Here is a 12,252-nt window from a genome sequence, read left to right on the forward strand (position 1 = left end):
TATATCTTTGTTATAATCTCAGAGAACTTTGTATTTGTGGATTAAGCACAGTGAAGTGGGTGGTATAAACTATAATTATTTTCTTTGGGAATTGTGGTGCTCAGTTGCATTCAATTATTTGCATTCTGCTAAGAACAGAAAGTGCAAGAATTTCCTTCTCCTTTGTCTGGCTTACTAGCCTTTGTATTAGAATATAATTGTACCCATTTAACAAAGACCAAAAAAGAACAATTGGCATTCTTGTTCCAAAAAATACTCAATTCAGATTTATAATATTTAGAACTGAAAAGAACTGTGGAATTTGTATTTCCTTAGCTTAACACATTCATTTACAGATGAAAACACCTGAAACATTGAGAGATTAAGTGACATAAGCAACATTACAGGGGTAGCAATTACTCCAGTGAAGCATCCTATTCAAATCATATAGTCATATATTTATGGCATAGTAGGACCTTATAGGTCAGTTAGTCCAAATCCCTTTTGAGGATATTGAGACCCAGAGAGGTTACATGATTCATGTAGGGTCACAAACAGCATTAAATGACAGAACTGAATATACTCTACCTCTACCATCCTGCTGAATTCCCCCAAAATGTATATAACTATGGCATTTGTGTTGGCAGATGATCAGACATACCAACACTATGACCAATACTCTTGTTCAGAGTTCATGACCTAAAAAACTTATAGTCTGACATAAGGACTATTCTCATGGTCGGTTTACTTGAAGGATACCAAAAGGCAAAGAGAAAATGAATAGTCTTTGTATTTTCCTAAGTTATCAGAGATGATTTGCAAGGCTCATTTACCCCAGAAAAGTTCCATTCTAGGATAAAACAATGGCAAGCACAGAAAGTTCATAACTACAGATTTGTGGTACTTCTGTTAGATTTGAAGAAGCTTCCCTTTTGGGCATATTTGTGATGAAATAAGAACTTTAGACCAAGAATCATGTTCGAAGAGGAAATTGCTGGAGCTGAAATTCAGGTGGTGACAACCCTAGAGAGTCTCTTTCCATCCCTGATTCAGGTATTGGCCATGTCCCCAAACCTGGATGGTATATGGAAAAAAATAAAAACACTTATATCTTCTAATATACACTTCTTATCCCATCAGCATCATGTTTTCCATCAAAAGAGGATCTAGCATGAAACTAGGGAAAGGACATTGATGCTAAAGTCAAAGGACCTAGGTTCAGATACTGCATTTTTTGGTGTTGTTCATTCATTTCAGTTGTGTTCAGCTCTTCTTGACTCTATTTGGGGTTTTCATGAAAGATACTGAAGTGATTTGCCATTTCTTCTCCAGGTCATTTTACAGATGAGGAAACTGAGACAAACAGGGTTAAATGACTTGCCCAGGGTCAGACAGCTAGTGTCTGAAGCAAGATTTGAATACTCAGTTAGATTAGTGCTCCTTATTTAAGGTCTGGCACTCTATCTACTCTATCACCTTGCTTTTCCTGCAAATATTGCCAATGAAATTTAAGTAAGTTATCTAGGATAAGTCATGCAAATTTCCTATATCGCAGCTTACTTATCCTTACAATGAGGCCTATGAGGTCCCTTTTAAATGGAATAGTGTGAATGTCTGATACAAAGTACCTGGTACTTAACAAATGTTGATTGATTAAGTGATTAAGAAGAGTGGATTAGGAGTCAGGAAATAAATTCTAGTCTTGATTCTGTCACGAATAATCTATATGATCTTAGACAAGTCACCCAGACTTCACTTCCCTCCTAAGTAAAATTAAAGATCAAGGATCATACAGCTAAAATATCCTTAGAGATATCTAAGGAAACTTCCAATTCCAAAATATTTTATGCTTATCACATTTACAAGAAATGTGCAGGACAGATTTTGCAGCCTTATGTTGTTCAGAGCCATACTGCTGAAAGCATGGGGGAAACAATGAACACTGTTCTGTGCCAAAGAAAGTTGCCAGAAATATTCACAGGTAATTGGCAGTCACCAACATCATAGTTTCAGAGATCAGGATTCTGCTATTGTGCACTGGTGAGCATCTCAGTTCATTGGGGATTTATTCCTTGCATTTCTCCAAACTGTTATTCTAACACCATTAGGGATTGACTTTCATAACTACACAGCACTCTATTGAAAGCCGTTTGTCCTACAGTATCTTATTCTCAGGGAGAGATGTTTTATTTAGCCTGAGAGATTCTATAGGGAAAAAAGAAAGGAAGAAGGCAGTTGTTCTATAATTGGTTGAAAGAATAATATTTTTTTTATATTTAGCAAAAACGTGTGTGTGTGTGTTTTCTCCTCTGTGTTTATAATGACTACCAACATCCCTTCCAAGGAATCATAGCACTGTATCCTAGTGCTAGTGGTTGGAAAGTCAGAATTTTTGAATAATTTAAAATGAAATCATTTGAAATCACTGCCTTAAGATATAAAAAATATCATTGGAACACTAATAGGTTAATACAGAAACACAGTTCTTCCTTCCTCAGTGAAGATAATTAAACTGGAAAATTATTACCAAATATATAGCTCCCCTGTTGGACACTTAACTGCTATGGTTGTGTGTAAATGGTTGAGTGCAAAATTAGAATGAGTATTGTATTTCCTTCTTTCCCTTCCTACCTGATTCTGTTTTTGTTACTTAAGAGGAAAAGATCTGTAAGAAAGTGACAGAAGGTTACTAGATAACATGAAAAAAATATCTTTGCATGTAAATCTAATAAATTTTACCCGGAATGTTATGATACTATCTCACCCACCCCTTACCCTGAGACCTATAGATAATAAAGTATTGGATCAATTTGTGTTATCCATTTGAGAATTCAGGCAATCCAAGGAGAGAAATCTTCTTTGACATTGGTACCTGAATCTAGAACACTTCTTTCGGACTGATCTCCAAATGTTAGCTTCTTCAGTACAAGGTCAATATTTTCTTTTGTCATTTTTTTTTTTGTCTGTACCTAGCACAGTGCTTTGCACATAACTGAAACCTCAAAATGTTTGTTTGTTTATATCAAATGGGAGTATCTATAGACATTCATGTGAAAAGTTATTTATATATACATATATAAATGTATACATACACACACACACATAATTTTAAGTGTTTTCACTGTCTTCTGTATAATTTGAATTTCTTTGTCTCCTACCCTGAAATCCTTCATCTGCTACTATACTGTGGATTCCACTTCTATCTTTCTTTGAAAAGACTGTAGATTGAATTAACCAAATTTATCTGTAAACAGCCAAAAGTGGTTTCAAGAAACAGGTAAAAAAAAATAACATTATGTAGAATAAGGGAAATGATTAAATGATTTGTCCAATATTGTATGATATTAGTATTTCTGCCAGAGCTGAGTGACTGTTATCTGTATTCCTGTTTAAATTAACCTCCCTCCTGAGAATAGGGGGAAAGTACTCAAAGAATAATTCTCTACAGGTTATTAGAGAGAATGAAAGATGTTTCCTAAAGGAAACAGAAGCAATGATTTATTGAGATCTTATGTGGAAGAAGAAGACAGACCTCATCTTTGTAAGGATAATGGAGAATGGAAAATTATTAGAGAAGAAAATAGTCATGAAATCAGAAGAAATTGGAAGAAATCATACAATAACAAGTAAAAGAGGAAGAAGAAGAAGAAGAAGAAGGAAAGAGTTGTTGATTCCTTTCTCAAATGTACTGATACAACTAATAGAAGTCTGCCATGTTCAAGGGACATGTATCCTAGTCATAACAGAAAACCTCTGAAAAGTTATAAAATCAAATGCCAACTATCTACACGCATGTATGTGTATATGTATACACACATTCATGTGTTTGTGTATACGTGTATGTATAAACATGTGTGTATACATGGGCACACATATATGTGTGTATGAGTAAAACTTGTATAGAAAGACACAGATTAAAAATCTGGGAAACAATAACCTGGAATGGGGGCATGCTAAGTCAGTGAGGGGTACTTGCACTATCCAGATCTTTGCTGGAAGACTATCCCTGCCAAAAAACAGAGCAGCTAATAACTTCTTCACTTGTTGCAGACAAACATATTTTAAAATTTGGAGAAAGCAAAAAGGGAAAAATTAATTCTCAATCAAATTTTCACAAAAATGGGCGGGGAGCAGAACTTGGTGCCTAGGACAGGAATGATCAGAAAGTTGGATATAAGTGACATCCCTATCCTTAAGTTTTGTGACAAAGAAGAAGAAGAAACTTGAACATAATTTGATACATACCTCAGATATGATCTTTCAAAGGGTTTCAAAAGATTTAGGGGAAAGATAAGTTATATCTCATGAACTAAAAGGTGTCAGGGGAAGTAAGTTCAAGAAGAATGGAAGTACTCTGGATAAAATTCTAAAGACCCAAAGGAGGAAAATGTGATTTGTTTTAAGAAACCAATTTGAATAAACAGGTAAGTCTTCAACAACTTAAATTTTAAAAAAAGTGAAAGAACAAAGAAAGTTCAGGAAAAAGAATAAGTATTTGGTGGTCCTATAAAAATACAGTCAGCAATATTTTAATTCAAAATGAGATGGTGCTGTAAAGAGAAGCTAATAATAAGGAGGGGAAAGTGTTTTGCTAATTAGCCATGTTGGGAGGGTGAAAAGAAAAGGAAAATCAAAGAAGGAAGAAGACTTCTGAGTGGGGTAGTGGGGATGATGATGACTGACAAAAGACAGGAAGTTTATCTGTTTAATTCTCATTTTCTTTCTTCTTTCTATATAAAGAATGATCTCTATACTAGAAATAACAAAATAAAAATTACCAGGAATTAATACCTGAGCTAAGTAAGGAGATTAATACGAGATGATCTGGCTGACCTTGATAAATTCAAGTCATATGGCTCTGAAGAATTGTATTCTTGGGTCCCAACAGAGTTATCTGGTTGAACTGCTGAGCAATTTTCAATAATTGTTGTTGTATTCCTGATATCTATCTTATTAATATTTTAAAAATAAATTTATATTTAATATTTTTTAAAAATAATTTGATTTCCAAATACCTTTCCTCCCTCCAGCCACTCCTTCACTCCTTCAGAAGCTAAGCAATATGATATTGATTATATGTTTGAAGTCATGCAAAATATATTTCCATGTAAGCTATGCGCAAAAAAAGGGGAGAAAAAATAAAATTTAAAAAAGCGCTTCAATCTGTACTCAGTGTTCATCAGTTTGTTTGTTTTTTTTCCTGGAGGTAAACAGCACTTTTCATAAGTCCTTTGGATCTTCTCACATTGATCAGAGCACCTTAGTTTTTCACAATTGTTCATTACAATATTGCTGTTACTGTGTACAGTTTTCTAGGGGTTCTTCTCCCTTCATTTTGAATCAGTTTTTCTGTCTTCTGATTTTTTTTCTGAAAACATCCTGTTCATTATTTGCTATATCACAATAGTATTTCACAAAAATTATATACCACCCCCAGCTTCTGGGATAAGAACTCACTGTTCCACAAAAATTGCTGGGAAAACTGGATAATAGTTTGGCAGAAAGTAGCCAAATGCCTTACACTGTATGCAAGAATAAAGTCCAAATGGTACATGACCTAGGTATAAAGATTGATACTATGGACAAATTGGTGGAGCAATGAATACCATATTTATCAGATGTAGAGAGAAGGGAAGAATTTTTGATTAAAGAAGAGAAAGAAAGCATTATGAAGTGCAAGATGGATAATTTTGATTACATTAAACTGAAAAGGTTTGCACAACCAAACCCAATGCAATCAAGATTTGGAGGGATGTAGAAAACTGGGAAAGAATTTTTGCAGCTAGTGTCTATCATAAAGGCCTCATTTCTAGGATATATAGAGAACTGAGTCAAATATACAAAAATACAAGTCATTCTCCAGTTCATAAATGGTCAAAGGATATGAACAGGAACTTTTCAGAGGAAGAAATTAAAGATATCCTTAGTCATATGAAAATATGCTCTAAATCACTATTGATTAGAGAGATGCAAATAAAACAACTCTGAGGTAACACATCACAACTATCAGACTGACTGACATGGCAGAACAGGAAAATGATAAATGTTGGAGAGGACGTGGGAGAGTTGGAACACTAATTCTTATTGTTGGTAGAGCTGTGAGCTCACCCAACCATTCTGGAGAGTGTTTTGGAACTATGCCCAACGGGCTACAAAAATGTGCATACTCTTTGACCCAGCAGTATCGCTACTAGGACTGTATCCCCAAGAGATCATAAAAATGGGAAAGGGCTCCACACGTACAAAAATATTTATAGCAGCACTCTTTGTAGTTGCCAAAAACTGGAAGTCAAGGGGATTCCCATCAACTGGGGAATGGCTGAATAAATTATGGTATATGAATGTAATGGAGTACTATTGTGCCATAAAAAAGGATGAACAAGAAGATTTCAGGGAGGCCTGGAAGGACTTATATGATCTGATGCTGAACTAAAGGAGAAGAACCAGGAGAACTTTGTACACAGCAACGACCACAGTGTGCGAGAATTTTTTCTGATAGACTTGGAACTTAGTAATAATGCAAGAACTTAAAAAAAAAAAATCCCAATGGTTTTCTAAGGCAAAATGCCTTCCACACTCAGAGAAAGAACTACGGAATTCATTTGCAGAATGTGGCAGATCATGCTTGTGTGTGTGTGTGTGTGTGTGTGTGTGTGTGTGTGTATTATTATGTTATGATTTGTTATATGATTTCTTCCATTTATTTTAGTTCGTCTACATAGCATGACTATAGTGAAAACATCTTCAACAGGAAAACATATGTAGTACATATAAAGAATTGTGTACAGTCTTGGGGAGGGAGGGAGATAATGGGGTGTAGGTGTGGGGGGGTTAAAATCTTAATTTTATGGTAGTGATTGTAGAACATTAAAAAAATAAATTAAATTAAATTTTAAAAAAAGGAAGAGATACTTTAAAAAAATAGCTTGTATAATATTGTGATTGCTTCTCAAATGTCTGGTAGAATTTCCTTGAAAAAAAACATCTGGTCCTGCGAATTTTGTTTTCTTAGGGAGCTCTTTGAAGTCTTGTTCAACCACAGTGTAGGAGAGTTTTTTTTCTGGTAGACTTGAATCTTCATAGCAATGCAAGGATTTTAAAAAAAAATCCCAATGATCTTCTAAGGCAAAATGCCTTTCACATCCAGAGAAAGAACTATGGAATTCAATCGTAGAATGCAGCAGATCATTTTTGTGTGTGTGTGTTTAATGTTTTGGTTTGTTATATGATTTCTCCCATTTATTTTAGTTCTTCTACACAGTATGAGTATAGTGAAAATGTATTCAATAGGAATGTATGTGTAGATCCTATATAGAATTGTATGCCGTCTCAGGGAGGGAGGAGGGTTGTGGGGAGCAGGTAGGGGGGAAAAATTCTAAGTTTTATGGTAGTGAGTGTAGAACACTAAAAATAAATAAAATTAATATTAAAAAAAGAAGTAAAAGAAGAAAAAATACATTCTCCATTTGATTTCTAAGGGAAAAACGACTCAAGTAGTGCTTCTGGAAATTCAAGTTTTCAATTTTATTGTGATTAATATAGATTTGTTTTATTATTAGCTCTATAAGTTGCACATTGAAATTTAAGCAACCATTTGTTATTAGACACCTTTGTTTATACATGTTATGTGCCTTCAGTAAATATGTTGCTCATTGAGAGGAAATTTTTCTTCTAAGTAACTGTATAGAGTAGTTTCATTTTTATTATTTAAACTGGAATTGCTGAACCTTCATTCTATGATCCTCTTCCTCCCATTTTATCAGCTCCACTTTGGAAATGTGGATAAAAATTCTCCTAACAGATTCTTCAAAAGCTGCTGCAACATTTGTGGCATCTTTTTCACTTGTTTCAAAGTAAGGATAATTGCTGTTGTCCCTCCACTAAGCCTGGCCTTTTTCTGCAGAAAACTCTTTCACTTTCATCAATCGTGCTACCCAAAATCACAAAAGAAAAGTTTTTGGGATCTTTGACATCTACATAGTGAGTGGATTATTTCTTCTGGAAACGTTGAGTCATTTGCATCGAAAGTAAAAAGGCAACAGTCAGAAAATCTGTAAAATGGCATTCACAGGCTTCTAAGGCATTCTTGACCTGCCATGCCTCAAATCTCCATGGTTACAAAGTATCCACAAACTTTCAAGCATCTATTTAAAAATTTTAAAATTCCAATTTGTAGACTAACTGGCTCTCCAGTATGTCAATGACATATCTATTTATGTGAGAACTCTTCCTAAAACCACAATCTCCAAGGAGAATTGCTTCAAAAAGTGATGATTTTCCTGTCACTCTTGAATGAAAAGACCTTTTTTACTCCCAAATCCTTAAATTGTTCAGTTCTAGTGCATGGTGGCCATTCTTTCCTTCCTTCCATCTTTCCCTCCTTCCTTCCTTTCTTCCTTCCTTCTTTCCTTCCATTCTCTTTCCAAAATCCTTAAAGCCAGTGCACTCTGAAGCCCACAGACTGGAGAAAAAGAGGTCTCTGCCCAAACTCCATTTAATAGATAATTTAGAGTGAGTATCAATAGTAACAGTTTCTCTTTTCCTCTCAGTTTGATTTTGGGATCTTTTTTTCTTTTGCTAATTAAAATCCCTTTCCCTAACTAATTCTTAAAGAGGCGTATTCACTCAATGGGTGTTACCTCCACGGAAGTGAATATTTCATCAGATCTAGCCTAAAAATGTCTCCCATTGCCTCCTGGGACATCTCCAGTCATCCTGATGAATATCTGGTCACTGAATCTAGATCGCTCAGGAGAAAAAAGTGAGACTGGTGACCTTCCACATCCCTCCCTCACTCAAAACAAAGTCAAGTGCTAGCTATGTCATCATTTCTCTGATGGCATGGTCTTCTTTGAAATGAAGGACAAACAAAATGATATGCATTGTCAATACTACTCTGTTGTGCCCTCAGCCAGTCAAGGGCTGCTCCAAAAAAGAGCTGGCCCCATGTGGGACAGGGAGGTGGGTGATGAGAGGAGAAGGGAAAGACATTGCAGGTAGTGCCAAGCTCCATACTCAGCTGTTTCCAACCAGAGGAGAGGGAATAACATGGAGGTGTGGGGCTGAGCCATCCTGATATTTTTACAGCCAGTTCTTGGGTTTGAAAGCTTTCAATGCTTCCAAGTTGGTATGAACTGGGGAGGAATGAGATAATTGCTCCTTTGCTATGAGCTTTGATTTTTACCCAAGAATTTCTCTTGATTCCTCAGGATTACAATCGGTACTGCTCCTCAAGGTCTATACTCCCTTGAGACTGAGAGTCACGCTGTTCCTCAGGATTCCTGTTCTCTTGGGATTGCAAATGATACTGTTCCTCAAAATCACTGATATTTGTAATTGAAGCAGATACTATTCCACAGGGTTCCTGCTCCCTGTTGATCAAAACTTTTTGTTGCCCTTTAATCTAGGGCTAAATTTATCTAAATCTGAGAAGAATAAATTGAAGTTCATTACGAATATATTTTTAGTATTTCTTTCTTTAGTTCATTTAATACTTCCTTTAAGAAGTTGATCCTGTTGGGTTTTTTTTTTTTGCATGAATGTGCATATATATATACACATAATTCATTGTCTAGGGCACATTTTAGCAAAATGTCATTCTTTTCTTTTTATCTTTTGCTTAGGTCAGCATTTGTTTTTACTTTGTTTAATGTCATCATTGTGGGTAGTGACATTTTTAATTCAGCTAAAGCCACTGATATTTAACTCTAGAAGTGTCTTTTTTGTTTGTTTGTGTCAAATGTATTTCTTTTAAATAACAGATTGTTGACTTATAGTTTCTAATTTATTCTGCTATTTTCTTCCACTTTATAGATGAGTTCACATTTGTAGTTATGACTGATAACTATGTATTTCCCTACATCTTACTTTATTATGCTTATCCTTTCCTTTCTCTATATTTCTCTATCCTCTCTTTAAGAATCTGTTTTGATTCTGACCACTGTCTTAACCCTTAGTTCATCCTCCTTCACTTCCCCCTCCTTTCTCTGAACCCTTTTCCTTCGTACTTTCATGCTGGGTAAGATGAGTTTCTTTTCCTCAATAGTTTTTTATTAGAATTATCTCTGTACTCATTACTGCTGTGTGTCTTCTTGACATCCTGGTTCCAGTATCAGCATGCCTTTCTATCTGTTTTTTGCTAAGTTTCCCTGAGCTGGAAAAAAAAAAAATTCTTGCTGTATTTTTTTTCCTTGGCTTTCCTATTCAGAGCTGAGTCTGATGCATTTTCTAGATTGTTTTGGAGGAAGAGTGTTGGGGAGCTGAGACTAAATTGCCTCAACTCAATCCACCATCTTGACTCCCACTTCTATTGCACAGTGTAGCCAAAGGTTGTCGAGTTGCTATCTGCATGATTGGAGAATGTGACAATACAATATCACAGATACATTTTACTTTTGACTATTGCATGAAAATCTGCATTGCTTCATTTTCACTCATTAATCCTAGTGCTGATCTTTGAGATTAAAAGTAACAAATTAAACTCCTCTTCTCCACATTAGCATAGCACCTAAAATACCTGAAGATCATCCCTGGCACAGTTTACACTTCAATTTTACTACTTTCAAGGAACCATGAACTGAAAGGGTTACCTTTACACCACAATGAGTTAACCATACACATTTCCTGGAATACTATTGAAATTCAAAAATCAAAACCAACACTGACATAATTTATATCTGATTAAGAAAATGTTTTTGTAGATAGATTCTGATTAGTGGAGATAATAAATAAAATGGTCATGTGCACTCAATTTTGCACTATTCAAAGTTATGGTAATTGGTTCCAACTCAAAGTAAACATGCCATGAGAATTTACATAATGTTGCCTACTTCCTAGGATCTGTAAGGTGGACCCAGAGGTGTTGTTGCCTTGAACATAGTAAGCATTTGTTTTTTGTTGAATTTAATTGAATTGTCTTTCTATATTTGGAATTTAGTGCTTTTTCTTTTTAATAAAGCAGAAAAGCTGCCCTCCTGATACTATGAGAATGTTTTTCTTTCTTCCATGCAATGTTGTTGCAAGCTATTTGAGGACTCCTCTGAATAAGAGATATTCTCTATATAAATATAAAGATGTTAGTTTTGTTGCTCCTTCTGAGAATCCTGTTCATCCCCACATTCTTACAGGTGTTGCTTGCCTCAGCCTAATGGATTAATGGGTATTACTATGCATTGTGACACCAGAGCTATCTTATAATTATTAAACTCATTTGAATAATTTTGCCTCACAATATCTAACTGCTTAATGCAGGAAAAATGAAATCAATCATGAAAAAGAAAAGAATGTACTTTTTTTTTTTGCATCTAAGTAGATTTAAAAGGGGGAAAGGAATTTATACAGCTTCATATTCATTACAGCTCAATTTCCATATCCAAAAAGTTTGCAATGAGATCCTACTCTGGCAATATTATTTTAATTTGCAGGTAGGAGGGAGAACGTAGCACAGCACCATAAGGAAAATAAAAACATTGTGTAGTTCAGAGAACACTGGAGTGTTACTGAAAGGATAAATGTTCTATTTGGTTGTATAACTGATGAAGTGAATACATCTCATTGGGTTCACTTTTTACCTATAAAATTTTAACGTCTTTTCTTGTGACATTATAAGTTTATCCATATGACAAAGAAATTATTTTTGTATTGACTTACTGTTCAGTTTGAGTTGTCTTCATTTTTTGACAAGGTTTCTAGAATTGAAGTTCAGGGGAAAGCAATGAACACAGTACACTTAGATTTTGTCCAAGTCTGTGACAAAATCTTGCCAAAGTATGATTGTGGAAAAAAAAATAGAGAGATGTTAATTAATTGACTGTACAGTGGGATGAATTGAAAACCAGTAATTAAAGGTCATCCTGAAAGGAGAGTTTAGGGAGAGCATTACACATATTTGCTCTTGGCCCAACTCTGTTAAACATTTGTATCATTTATTTAGATGGAGGCACAAATGGTATATTTATTAAATTTTAAGACTGGATGCAAATGAAAGGGATAGCTAAAAATAATTGGATTTGTAAAGGTCATAATTTCACTATATTCTGTCTTCGTCAGATCATGTCTGGAAAAGTGTGTTTATTTATGTGTGCCACATTTTAGCAAGCACATTAATAACCTAGTGAGTTTATAGTGGAGTGACCAAGAAGGTTAAGGGCCTAGAAGTTATGACAAGTGAATATCAGTTAAAGAAATGGGAACAGCCTAGAAAAGAGAAAGCATAAAATAAATCTTTTAGTGGTCTTCAATTATTTGAAAGTCTATTATGTCAGAGAAGTATTA

The 12,252-nt window shown here is 34.8% G+C and overlaps 1 pseudogene; it reads right to left on the reverse strand.

Annotated features, from left to right (window-relative positions):
- Positions 1–7,682: 7,682 nt before the first annotated feature.
- The window catches only part of LOC140514687 (ras-related protein Rab-9A-like), a 43,963-nt pseudogene continuing 39,393 nt past the window's right edge, over positions 7,683–12,252 (reverse strand).

This window comes from Notamacropus eugenii, chromosome 7, assembly GCF_028372415.1.
Source record: "Notamacropus eugenii isolate mMacEug1 chromosome 7, mMacEug1.pri_v2, whole genome shotgun sequence".
In the NCBI taxonomy this organism is placed as follows: Eukaryota; Metazoa; Chordata; class Mammalia; order Diprotodontia; family Macropodidae; genus Notamacropus; species Notamacropus eugenii.